Source organism: Sapajus apella, unplaced genomic scaffold (genome assembly GCF_009761245.1).
Source record: "Sapajus apella isolate SASKATOON/1434 unplaced genomic scaffold, GSC_monkey_1.0 scaffold22, whole genome shotgun sequence".
Lineage (NCBI taxonomy): Eukaryota > Metazoa > Chordata > Mammalia > Primates > Cebidae > Sapajus > Sapajus apella.
The window spans coordinates 24,437,443-24,450,798 of record NW_022436962.1 but is presented as its reverse complement, the minus strand read 5'-3'; the positions used below and the strand labels follow the sequence as shown (position 1 = coordinate 24,450,798).

Here is a 13,356-nt window from a genome sequence, read left to right as displayed (position 1 = left end):
CAGAGACACATAAGGGCACACAGTGGTTCCCCTACCTGTGGGGTCTAATTCCATGTGGTAAATGTCCAAGGTGGTTTCCTTAGCGCAGAGTCACTTGTAGGGTGAATCCAAGTGACAGCAGAGCCGAGAGGAGGGGCCTTGCTCTTGTCCCTGCTGGCTGAGCCACTGTTGACCCAAGGTACTGTGACCCTTCTTGGTTCTGAGACCCTCAGGCTCCTAAAAATCTCTAGCAATTATCTTTTCTTTTCTGACTGCAGCCTCCACCCCTGTGCCCAGGCATGTCCTAAACATTGGCCATTGTAGTATTAATCACACAAACCAAACAAGTCTAATTTACAAACAAGCCATTGCTTAGTGGAGGAGACTCAGTCAATGTGCACATCCCATCCTCAGTCCCTATTCTTCACAAGTTAACCCAGTTAACTTCTCTATGCCCATCCTGCTAACTAGATAATGGATATTCAGTGAGTGCAGCCCTAACCAAACATTAGGCTGTTAGTCAGACTGGAATGTTCCTTGGTCACATACTTGAACAGTGTTTTCTGTTTGGGGTAATCCACATGATCCATCTCTCATTATCACAGATGACAAAGACCCAACTGTGTTCATCAGCATATGAACATTACTCACACACGCTTATTTCATAAGCAAGAAAACACAGAGAATGGAGGAAAAAAAAAGATTAAAATAAGTGCAGTAAGGAGTGGGAGGGTTGGAGAATGAAACAAATAAGAGATTGTTACAACTGGAAGAGACTTTAAAGGGAAGTCTGTTCTTCCAGACCCATCATTTTATGGTTTCTTTGTTTTTGTAATAAAAAGACAAAGCAAATGGGGCTTGGCCAGAGACCTAGTAAGTGGCAGAGAAGGAACCAGAACTCTTCTGACTCTTCCGGGTTATCTAACTCTTAGTGAGCTGTGCATTAACCACGTTGCCCTTCTAAGTAATGGGAGGAAGAATGGGTACTGGATGAGAGTCAAATTGAGAAGTGAGTTCTTTGACAGAGATGAGATGAAGCCAGGCACTTCGTTCTCAAAATGAACAGGAAACGCCATCATTTCCATTTTCCGATCACTCTTAGAGTCAGTGCAACTCCAAAAGTCAGTGCAGCTCTAACAAGTGGGTGTACCATCTCACTCTTTCCACATCCTCTTGGCCTCCATTTGGACTCCTTGGGGCTGGAGGATGGCCCTCTGTTGATTTATGCCTCACTGAAAACACTTCTTTGCCTCCAGCTTCCAGTTTGTCCCTACAGCTTTCCTGACTCCACAGTGGGCTACCTGGATTTAAGCCCCAGCTTCCCTGAGGTCTGCTGTGATGGAAACTCTCTTGAGCATCATGCAGTCTAAAAGAACCAGTATATGAATCAGTTGATTATCTTCTCCTTTCAGGCAAGCAGTTGATGTCTTAGAACCCTGCTCTTTTTCTAACTAGCATTAGAGGCCTGGTTAGGCAAGAACAGCTCTTTCTTCTATTAAGAGGATATATATTTGGAAGCGTCCAGAGACATTTGAATCAAGTTTCCCTAGCTCCTTCCAAAAAGTGACTAGAATCGCCATTGGGCCCTGAAGCTTTGAGGACCAGGTCTGTTTCTGAAGCATACTTGTAAAAGTGTACAAAGCTTTAGGGCTTGGTCTAGTTTAAATTCGCATCTATTATGTAGCCCCAAGGATCTTGGCTCAGGGGTCACTTTAGGCCTCCTGGTAGCTCTTAGAGTTCCAAGCATATGCCCTGTGGGCTTTCCTAGGCCTTCTCCATATACTGAAATGTCAAAGACAAGAAAGCAAGAGTTTGGCTCGTGTCCTCATTGTCTTTCTTCTGGGGTACTGCTGTCATCTTTTTACTGGTCTTCTTTCCCCAGTGTCATTTAATCAGTGCCTGCAGATGAGTGAATGAATGAACATAATCCCACTCTTTTCTAGTCCATCCTTACACCAGGGGTCCCCAGTCCCCAGGCCATGGACCAGTATCAGTCCATGGCCTGTTAGGAACCAGGCTACGCAGCAGGAAGTGCGAGCTGGGCAATCAAGCAAAGTTTCATCTGTATTTACAGCTGCTCCTCATCGCTGGCGTTACCACTTAAGCTCCACCTCCTGTCAGATCAGTGGTGGCATTGGATTCTAATAGAAGCCTGAACCCTATAGTGAACTGTGCACGCAAGGGATCTAGGTTGTATGTTCCTTATGAGAATCTAATGCCTGATGATCTGTCGCTGTCTCCCATCACCCCCAGATGGGACCATCTAGTGCAGAAAAACAAGCTCGGGGCTCCCACTGATTCTATATTATGGTAAGCTGCATAATTATTATATATTATAATGTAATAATAGAGATAAAGTGTACAATAAATGTAGTGCACTTCATCTCCCCAGCCCAGACCTTGGAAAAATTTTCTTCCACAAAACCTGTCCCTGCTGCCAAAAATGTTGGGGACCGCTGCTTTACACTGTTGTTAAAGAAGCAGCTTTAAAGGGCAAAAATCAAATCAAGTTGTTCCCTTTCCATAGCTCTTCAGTGCCTAGGGCACAGCAGCCTAGAACAGCATCTGGAACATTTGGGGTTCCCTGTCTTCTCACCTTCTCTCCTGTGTCTGCCTTTACATTGTGACCACTAGCGTAATCCAAACTCTCTGATTTTGTTCTTTTAGCTCCCTCCACCTGGAGAAACTTCCCATTTTCCGATGGGAGACATCTTCATGATTGTTTCGGGTCCAGATAAAGTTTCACATCTTGAGAAGGGAATGCTATAGAGTCCAATACCCCTGGGCCTGAGCACTGCCCCGTCATGTGCTAACTCTGTGGACACAAGGGAATGTATTACTCTCTTCATGCCCAACTTTTCTTAGCTTTATATTGTAGAAAATAATATCTACCTCTTAAGATTAATGAAAGGATTATTTAAAACTGAACTTAGGCACCTGAACATTTCAATGAGATTGAGCATTCAGCATTTCGTGAATTGGGTAGCATTAGCCCACAAGCAGTTTGGCACTCCGCGGAAGGGGTGTGAAGGGGATACTTTTATAAGGTGTTTGTGAAGGAAAGACAGAGGAAACATTTGATTGGTTAAAATGGGAAGTCCCTAGTTAGAGATTAGTTGGTGGTTCCTGATTGGTAAAGTCCCTAGTTAAAGACTAGTTGGTGGTTTCTCACAGGTTAAGCTTAAGCTTCGTTTCACTGTTTACACTGAGTTGAGCTTTAGTTTACTTAGGAAGAGACCCAAGGTGCTGGGAGTTTCTGCAGTCTAGTGGCCTCACAATGAAGTATTTTCATAGGATAAATACATTTGTGTATGTAAAGCAACTAGCTTTGTTCTTGGCAAGATAGGTCAATAAGCCATTTAATTATTTTCCCAATAAGCCACAGTGTTCTTTTTCTTCCTTTTTATTCTTTGAAGGCCTTTTCAAACTCTCAGGGGGGTTTCCCTGTGCTCTGTGCTGCCATTCTCCAAGCAGCTGTTCCTCTTGCTAGATGGTAAGTGCTTCACAGACCCGGACCTTGTCTTATCTTTTGTATTCCCAGTTCTAGCTCAGCCTCTAGCCCAAGGCAAGTAAGAACTTCAGAAACAAAAACTGAACTAGTGAATAGCTGATGCATGGGAGCCTCTCCAAGGGAGGTGGAAAAGACAGTCCAGGTGGAGTTGTGATCCTTAGTAGGAACCAAGAGCTATTTTCCATTTACTTCCAAAAGACTTCACTACTCAGGACTGTAGAACCTTGGGGTGTCGAAGAGCTGGAAGCAGAGTCAGAGACAATCAGAGCTTTAAACTCAGAGTGGGGCAGGCTCAGGCCCAAGACCTCACAGTGGTAGCAGATATTGCCAGGCCGAGCCTGCTTATATTCAGACTCCCGGGCCCTGACTCTCCTGTACCTGCTTTCTGCTTACCCTACATGGGGGAGATGAGATGTGACCCTGGAAGGAATGGTTAAAAAATTTTTATTTTTCCAAATGTTTCCAATCTGCAAGCCTCCAGATGGGTCAGGACAGGATCTTGCCCTGCCTAACTAGCTGGACAGAATCATTTTATAATGGTTGCGAGAAGGTGGAGAAAGAATGCACATCTCTAGATTCCATGTTTGTATGATCACATAGCTCCCCACCTCCAAGTGCTTCTCAGACGCTAAGTTCTCTGCCCTCAGAAGCACCCTTCTAAGAACCGGTTATCTGTCCTTCTTTTAACAAGAGGAAACCCAAGTCCCAGAGAAGTTAAACCATTTCCCTAGATGTCTCTGTGAGTCAGTAGGGAGGCTTTAAATAGAAGCCATCATTCCTTCCACACCCACTTCCTACCCATTAGACCACACTCTCTTTAGAGCATAGGAATGCAAGCCCTGTACATACCTTCTAAGGACAAAATATGCCCCTTAGGATTAGCTACAGGATTCCAGAATGAAAGGCATGAATAAGGGAGGAAGGGGAGTGAGAACCTGGAAGATGAAAGTGACTTTTTTCCCCTTCTCTACTTAAACTATATGTTTATAGGGAGCCTAAGTGTCAGGGGAAGGTGAGAGAATCCTGAGATTGTATATTTAAGTGTTTTCCCACATCAGCTAAGGCCACACATTCACAGTCACCATATGACATTGGTATTGCCTGTATAACTAGTAATTGTTGATAAGGTGAACTTGATGTTTCTGATCATATTGAATACGTTCAGAAAGACTGTCCTGTTTAATAACAGTACTGGAAGGTTATTATCAACGTATTTTTACAGCTGAGAAAGCCAAGCCTCTCAGGGGGCAAATAAATTGCTTGGATCACTCAGCTGGTCAGCAGCTAAACTAGAAATGAAAGTTGGCAAAGGTTGGCCCCATGTCCATTCTTTCCTCACCATCAGTGGTTCTCAAAGTGTTGTCTCTGGACCAGAAGCCTTTTTATCACCTGGGAATTTCTTAGAAAAATAAATTCTTGCACTCTAACTCAGATATAAAAATAGAACCTTGGGGTCCAGCGATGAGTTTTAACAAGCCTTCCAAAAGATTCTGGTGTAAGCTTAAGTTGGAGAAGCACTGCTCTCCACCACGGTGTCTTGGAAAGCCGGAACGTCAGAATGGAGATATGGATGAAGGAAGGAGGCAGGAAGAAAGGGCAAGGAACAGCCTTGGCGGAACAGTGTGTCACCAGCACAGAGAGGGCAGGCGCAGATGAGCCCTTCCCTACCGTACTATGAGAAACACTAGTAACTAAAGAGCATCACAGTGAAGGTGCAGTGGAGGGCCCCTGAGGGAGCCCTGCTGAGGGAGCATTAAAATAGAGCAGTGGCAAAAACCATTTCCTTAATATTATGCTGATGAACCCTGCAAATATCATAGAGGCTAATAGGAAGCCGATAAAGGGGCAAGAAAATGAATGAAAAACAGAGGGCAGATTAAATCAAGGCAAGGAAAGAAGAAAAAAAAAGAGGGTATTGAGAGCAGGGAAATATTAATGGGTAACATGGAAGTTTCTTGTGGATTGAAAGCTCCTGCACTGCATGGAAGAGTTCTGGATTATTTAACTTTCTGCTTCTAAACAAACTGGGGGGAGATAGAGACGGCCTTGCCGATATTCTTTTACTGGTTCTCTCTGCTGCATGGGGAGTCTCATGAATCAAAGTCTCAAAAAATTGAATGTTTTCCAAGAGCTACATGCACACTTCTCGATAGAATTATTGAATTAGAACCTTTGTGTTTTAGGAACTGTAGAGGAAATGTCAACTCTGTTTAGTTTAGAAAAGCTTTCAAAGTGATTCAACACCATCTTTCACTGTCACTACAGACAAATCCACACCTTAGACACACACATAACTACTATTTTTATCTTTAAAAACTAAACCACAACTAGAAGTTCCCTCACAAAACCCAAGAAGACCTGTCACCCTTTAATTTTTACTTCTGTTGAATCCCAGAGCTGTGAGGGTGAGAGGGAAGAGAAGCACCACCATGCACCCTGGTGCTGAGCACCTGCAGACCCGGTTCTCCACAGATACCCGGGGCTTGCCCATCCTCCTTGGTCTGGAGGTGCTGTCTGGTGCTTTGCAGCCTCCCAGGCTTCTTTCTACAATTGTTTTGAAACTCAGAAATTTTTCACCAAAATTGGCTGGACCAAACTTTGAATTTTTTTATTTTTATTTTTGAAGGGCTTTTCGGTGTTTTGTCCTGGGTTTCCGAGCTGGGGTGTGTGTGTGTGTGTAAACGTCTCTCAGAGAGCCCCTCCCCACACTCATCTGTTCATTGTCACAGTGACGGTAGAATCTATGCTCTCTAGGGGTAGTATTGCCAGATGAGGTGGAGGGCAGGTGATAGGTGCTTAGAATGGGCTTCTCTGTTACCAAAAGCAAGATCTCTAAACCTGTTTTTTTCCTCCACTTTCCCTTTAACTTTTCCTGTTACTTCTAGGATAAAGAGTAGAATTAGATTGTAATAACCAAGATTGTTAAAAGGTGGATCTTCTAGCTAACAGCTTTTGAGTACATGCTACTACGTGATGAAAACCTTGGTGAGCACATTGTACACATTCTTTCACTGAAATTTTTCATTGATCACCATCTGAGATAGGGGCTGTTATCCCATTGTACAGGGGAGAAAACTGAGGCTGTGTACATTAATTACCAACAGTCATACATCCAATAGATTGTGAAGTGTAGATTTGAACCCAATCTAGGCCTACTGGCAGCTTAGGCACTTTTTAACTAGCCTGATGCAATGATATAGTTTATAATTTCCAGGGCATTTTCTAATGCATTGTCTTTTGGGGTTCTGAGGTAGTTTCTGACCCCGAAATAGGCTTTTATTTTGCTGATGAAGGGAAGATAGGAAGAAGGGAAAGAAATCAATGTTTACTGAGCCTGGGTCAGAGGATTTCATTTAAGTCTGTTCATTTAATTATCATGATAATCCATTAAATTGACTAATATTATTTCTGTTTTTACAAAACACGATACAGAATTTCAGGGAAGGTAAAGTCTTAGCTTAAGTTTTCAAGGCCAATCTGTGGCAGTTCATCCTCAAACCCAGATGTGCTTCATCCAAAGCCTAGCAGGCCATGCTTGCTTTCATGTGATAGCGATTTTTAGGTAAGCACCTGACAGTGATCATTTCCCTCTTTGCTGTGTCATTTCCTGTGGTCCCACACACTTCTTTGGGTTTTTATAGGATGTAAATTCCTGGACCTAAGGAACTAAAATGTATGCCACCGCAAAGTAAACAAAAAGCATTGTATTTTTGTTTTAAACTGTGACGATACCGCCATGTATCCACAAGAAACACTTCTGTGGGCCTCGGTAAAAGTCCAGAGGATGGCTCAGGAGTCAGCTCGCATTAATATCCCTTTTTTATGAAGACAAAAATGAAAATCAAATCTGAGCAGTCTCATCTGGTATGTTTTCTTCTTCTCTAAATATTTGAAATTAGAAAGTTTCAAACTCCTTTAATTCATGATGCTTTGGTCTCTCTTTCCCTCACACACACATACACACACACTCCTACACCCAGGGCCCTACAAAGCAAGGTCATCTCAATGCAAATCCATACTGTCTTTAGAGATCCAATGTGACAGATGTGATGAGTGACTCAGACCCATGAATCACTTATCTCAGCTCATTGAGGAATGGCATGACACAGCCCACACGACAGGGCCCATTTGTTCTTTTTGGTAAATCCCTAAAATTATGAGCAGCTGCTTTATTCCTTACATGTTCAATCATGATAATAGGAAGAAAAAAAAAGTGACCAGTGTGTATTTTGGCTGGTAGTTAAGTAGTTCATCGTAGTCCTATTCCTAGTAGAAAGTGGCACTCATACTTAGCCCTCCGTCCACTCTAAGAACGCATCTTACTTTATGGGTTGAGGGCTTGTTCCTCCTCAACCCCTACCTTTCCCTTGGGCAACATCAATGTCTGTGTGCATAACTCATCTAAGACTGGCTCTCACAGGTGTATCAAATCCTCAACTCTGAAGTTCTTCAGCTCCATTTGTACCAGATAAGCAAACCCATAGCTATACCCTCAAATCTGTCATCAACCACAATGACTTAAAAGTGTTTGACAATTTTCTGTCCATACAGCTCTCACATTCCATTATTTCCTACAATCATTATTTGATTGAATTGAGACATCTATTTTCTTTTTATCTGAAGTGATAATGTTAAAACTAAATATAAAACTATAGACATATAGTAAAGTTTAACAAAAACCGCATAAAAAGATGCTCAGTATCACTAAGCATTAGGAAAATGCAAATCAAAACCACAGTGAGATACTGCTTCTACCCATATAGGATTACTACTAACAGAACAAAACAAAAAACAGAAACAGAAAATAACAAGTGGCAGCAGGGATGTAGGAAAGTTGGAACCCTTGTGCACTGTTAGTGGAAATGTAAAATGGCACAGCTTCTGCAGAAAAGAGTATGGCCATTCCCCCAAACATTAAATGTTCAATTACTATATAATTTTGCAGTTCCACTTCTGTTTATATACCCAAAATAATCGAAAGTAGGGTCTCAAAGAGATTTGTTTTTATTTTTTGAAAAAGGGTCTCCCTCTGTCACCCAGACTGGAATGCAGTGGTGTGACCTCTTGGGGTCAACTATCCTCCCACGTCAGACTCCCTAGTAATTGGGACATGCCAACGTGCCCAGCTAATTTTTTTTTTTTTTTTGAGATAGGATCTCAGTTTGTTGCCTAGCCTGGTCTTGAACTCCTGGGCTCAAGGAACCCTTCTACCTCAGCCTCCCAAATTGCTAAGATTACAGGTGTGAGCCACTGCACCTGGCTCAAAGAGGTTTGTACACCCATGTTCATAGCAGGATTATTAACAATAGTCAAAAGATGGAAGCAACACGAATATCCAGTGAGGATGAATGGATAAACAAAATGTGTTCTATGCACACAGATAGAATATTATTCAGCCTTAAAAAGGAAGAAAATTCTGACACATGCTACAACATGGATGGACCTTGAGGACATTGTGCTTAGTGATATATATGTCAGTTACAAAAAGACAAAAGTTGTGTGAATCAGCTTATATGAGGTACCTAGAGTAGTCAAATTCATAGAAACAGAAACTAGAATGGTGGTTGCCAGAGGCTCAGAGAATGGAAATTGTTATTTCCTTGGTATGGAGTTTCAGATTTGCAACATGAAGAAGTTCTGGAGCTTGGTTGCTCAACAATGTAAATATACTTAACAGTATTGAAGTGTACACTTAAAAGCAGTTAAGATGGTAAATCTTGTTATGTGTATTTTACCACAATTAAAAAAATAAAAATACAATATTATAGTGTGGCGAGAGGAAGGAAAAATGATACTTAATGTTAGCAGAGGGTTTTGGATGAAGGGATTGAAGGCTCATTGATAACCCAGGGCTCTGTTTTATGAAACCATCACGTGGTGGTAGGAATTTTAGAAGAAATGTCTCTAAACTTCATTCAAATCTTTTAAGGTAGGTATTATTTTACAAGATGGGATGAGTGACACTCAGACTAAATCACTTACCTAGGACCCACAGTTGGCCAATGTTAACACCAGGCTTTGGGCTCTATAGCGTAGGGTGTCTGAGGCACCATGCTGTTTCTATTGAAGGAAAAAGGGGACTGAAACCTGAGCTCAGGAAGTCTGCAAAACGCTATAGGCACAGGAGGGAGACAAAAGTCAGAAGATATGTAGCAGAAAAGTGGTTAGGAAGAGAGAGTCTGGGGAGCAGAAAAGTGCAAGGTAGTGGGAGTCTGAGAAAGAATTCTGAGGAAGCAATTTTGGTCCTTAAAGTATCTGCCTATTTTTGTATAATTTCTTATCATACCCCCTTTGTACTTAATTACTCCAATTTTGTTTAGAAAAGCAGGCTTGATGAGCCTCGTTTGCTTTAATTCTGCTTGTACTGTGTTGACCGTTTTGAAGTCATGTTTTAAAAAAATCACTCGATGCTGCTTTCTGTTTAATTCTTTATTTAATTGTTCGACCCCACTGCAAATACTCACTGTAGGTGTCATGAAAAATATGTTCTTACTGAATTATCTTCTGCAATAACCTAGAAAAAACAAATTTACCCGAGTTGGATTCTGCACCTCCCTTTCCTGTGACCCGCCCTTCTATTCCCCACTAAGTGTGTGTGCATATTCTCAACCACCCACACCCCACACCACACACACACACCATGAGATATCAGATGTCTCCATGTCTATTACTCAGCACTAACAGACGTAAATTCTTCCAAACCCTTGGCTTTTATTTAGAGATTTCCATCGTTACATACTAGATTATTGAATCTAAGGTGCCATCGTTATCAAAGGTACTAGTAAAAATGAAAAGATGCTGCCAATTGTAATTATGACACCATCAAGAGATGTTAACATACAAGAAACTTTGTATGTAAAGTCAGTGAAATATGCTGTGTAAAACTTTAATAAAAAATATATTAAGGTACGTTCCCCAAGTGCTTAATATAGATTCAGAGATGGACTACAGGATCCAACACTGTGTTTTGCATTCAAAGAGAGGAGCTCCAGTTTTGCTTTATGCCACAAACCACCGTCGCTCTGCTCTCCTCTCCTCCCCAACCAATGCTTCCTGGCCCTCTGCAACGACTGGGAGAGGCTAGCTCCAAGTGGGAGAGGACCTACAGGGTGTCAATGAAAAGAGTAGAACTCTGTAAAATATTCGAAGAGATTTATTCTGAGCCAAATATGAGTAATTAATCATGGCTCGTGACAGCCCTCATGAGGTCCTAAGAACATGTGCCCAAGATGGTAAGGGTGCAGCTTGGTTTTACACATTTTAGAGAGGCATAAGACACCAATTAAATACATTTCAAATATACACTGGCTTGGTCCATAAAGGTGGAACAACTCAAAGCCAGGGGGCTTCCAGGCTATAGGTGAATTTGAACATTTTTTGATGGACAATTGACTGAGTTTGTCTAAAGACCTGGAATAGACAGAAAGGGAATGTTCAGGTTAAGATAAAGATTGTGGAGAACAAAGTCCTTTTGAAGTCTTATACTGCCTGCTGTTAGAGATACTAGGTGACAAATGTTTCCTGTTCAGATCTTAGTTAATCTCTTTAGGATTAGGAGGGTCTGGAAGGAAAAGACCTATCTATGTTAACAGACATTCTTTACAGACGCCAATTTTCCCCCACAAAGGACAGCTTTGCAGGAACATTTCAAAATATGGCAAATGATTTTGATTTTCTTATTTATTTCATAATGTTATGCCAGAGCCGGGTTGGAAAGTAAATCATGATATATAGGGTTAAATAAAACCCATCTGATGAGAATTTATGATTGGGCATGACTCCCTAGACTCCTTAGATAGGAATTTGGGCAAGATAAAAAAAAAAAAATCAGAGTTTTGTCCTCAAGGGCTAGAGACCACTTACCTTACTCTCACCATCCTGGTTTAGGTCAGTGATTTCCATCTACCCACGTGGATTTCCAGAAACATTTACTTAATGCTTCCATAGCATCCTGAACATTTTAGCTATTTTCCTGCCTGCTCATAAACATTTCTGACTCCCTCATCCATGTTAATTTATTTCTCACTTAAGAAGATAAATTTTACTTTAGATTCAGATGTTTAATGGAGGCACAGAGCCCTGATACTCCCATTATAAGACTTTTCTCATTTACAAACGTTCTCATTTACAAGTTTCATTTATAAATTACAAGATTTTATTGATAAATTTCCTCTTTTATAGGTTGCCTCATTGCAAAATAAGTTTAATAATAAACAATAATAACAATTCACATTGTAATTATGAGCATTCAATGAAATAGAAATGAGTGCTATAAAGTGCTCAGCACAGTGCTGGGTGCACATGTCTGACACTCAATTACTGGTAGATATGATTAATAATATTGTTACTCTGAAACAAACAGCACTGAACAGAAAACTGGGGAAACATTTGTAGGGCATTCATGCTTGCAATATCTCCTTGACTTGTGTAAAATATGAAGATGTTTCTCTGTGTTCCTGCACTGGTGGGGTATCATTTTCTGTGCCCCAATAGGAATATTGCCTATTTCTCCGTGTTGTCAAGACTTTAAAAGATAATGTAGACAAAGATCCTGGTAAAGAATAGATGCTCAGAACACATTATTTTATCTGTACTTCCTCATTGGATTTACCTTTTGAGCTGCCTGCTCAAATCATGGTATTGAAAAAGAGTCAAACTCTGTAAAATATTCGAAGAGCTTTATTCTGAGCCAAATATGAGTGACCATGGCCCATGACACAGCCCTAAGAGATCTTGAGAACCTGTGCCAAATGCAGTTAGGCTACAGCTTGGTGCTATACATTTTAGGGAGACACAAGATGTCAATCAGTACTTTTAAGATGACATTGGTTTCGTCTGGAAAGGCGGAGAGATTGAAGGTGGGGAGGCTTCCAGGTCATAGGTGGATTCAAAGATATTCTGATTGGCGATTGGTTGAGTTTATCTAAAGACCTGGAATCAACAGAAAGGGGTGACTGAGTTAAGATTAAGGGGTTGAGGATACCAAGGTTTTTATTATGCAGATGACGCCTCTACGTAACAGGCTTCAGAGTTAATAGATAGCAAATGTTTCTTATAAGACTTAAAAAGGTGCCAGATGTTTAATTCACTACTGGATTAGGAAAAAGACCTGGAAAGAGAAGGGGATTCTCTATAAAATATAGATCTTCCTCCCAAGAGACAACTTTGTAGGGCAATTTCAAAATATGTCAAAGGAATATATTTTGGGGTAAAATGCTTCTATTTATTTCAGGGCCTGTCATGTTGATATCTTACTGCTACAAAGAGTCTGTTTTGTCAGTCTTAAGGTTGCTATTCGAATGTTAATTCTGGTTGGCTGTGCCTGAATTCCATAGGAGGAGAATGTAATGAGGCATGTCTGACCACCTATTCCCATCATGGCCTGAACTAGTGTTTCAGGTTTACTTTAGAATGCCCTTGGCTGAGAGGAGGGGTTCATTCAGTTGGTTGAGGGACTTAGAATTTTATTTTTGGTTTAATGATGGCAATTTGATTTCTACTTCCTAATTCGTTCTCTGAGATAGGGTTTCCACTTTGACTTTTTAATAAGATTCATTTAGTAGTCTCTGATTTGGTTGGAGACATTTCTTTCATTTTAGTTCTCAGGAGCATTCTTTCTGGATTATTAGGTATCTCAAATGGCTTAAGATGTCAGGTTTAGGCCACAGGAATGTACTCTCTGTTTTTTGGTGTGTTTTTTTTTTTTGTCGGAAAGTGGCATGATGTGTGTTTGCATGTCAGCAAACTCTCCTTATTATTAAAAAGTACCCTCTGTCCTTTAGTATTTGACTGTCACAAACAAGGAGACCTTTCGCCAGGAGAATAAAGATGACAAACGATGGGGCTCAGGGCATACCACCCCAAAA

General features: G+C 41.1%; 1 long non-coding RNA gene across 1 annotated transcript; it reads right to left on the bottom strand.

Moving 5' to 3' along the window:
- Positions 1-2,058: 2,058 nt before the first annotated feature.
- LOC116558973 lies at positions 2,059-11,630 on the bottom strand. Its single transcript, XR_004272258.1, has 3 exons — positions 11,620-11,630; positions 8,742-8,746; positions 2,059-2,212 (listed from the first exon to the last, which is right to left on the bottom strand). It is a non-coding gene; the product is annotated as an uncharacterized LOC116558973 (long non-coding RNA).
- Positions 11,631-13,356: the final 1,726 nt, after the last annotated feature.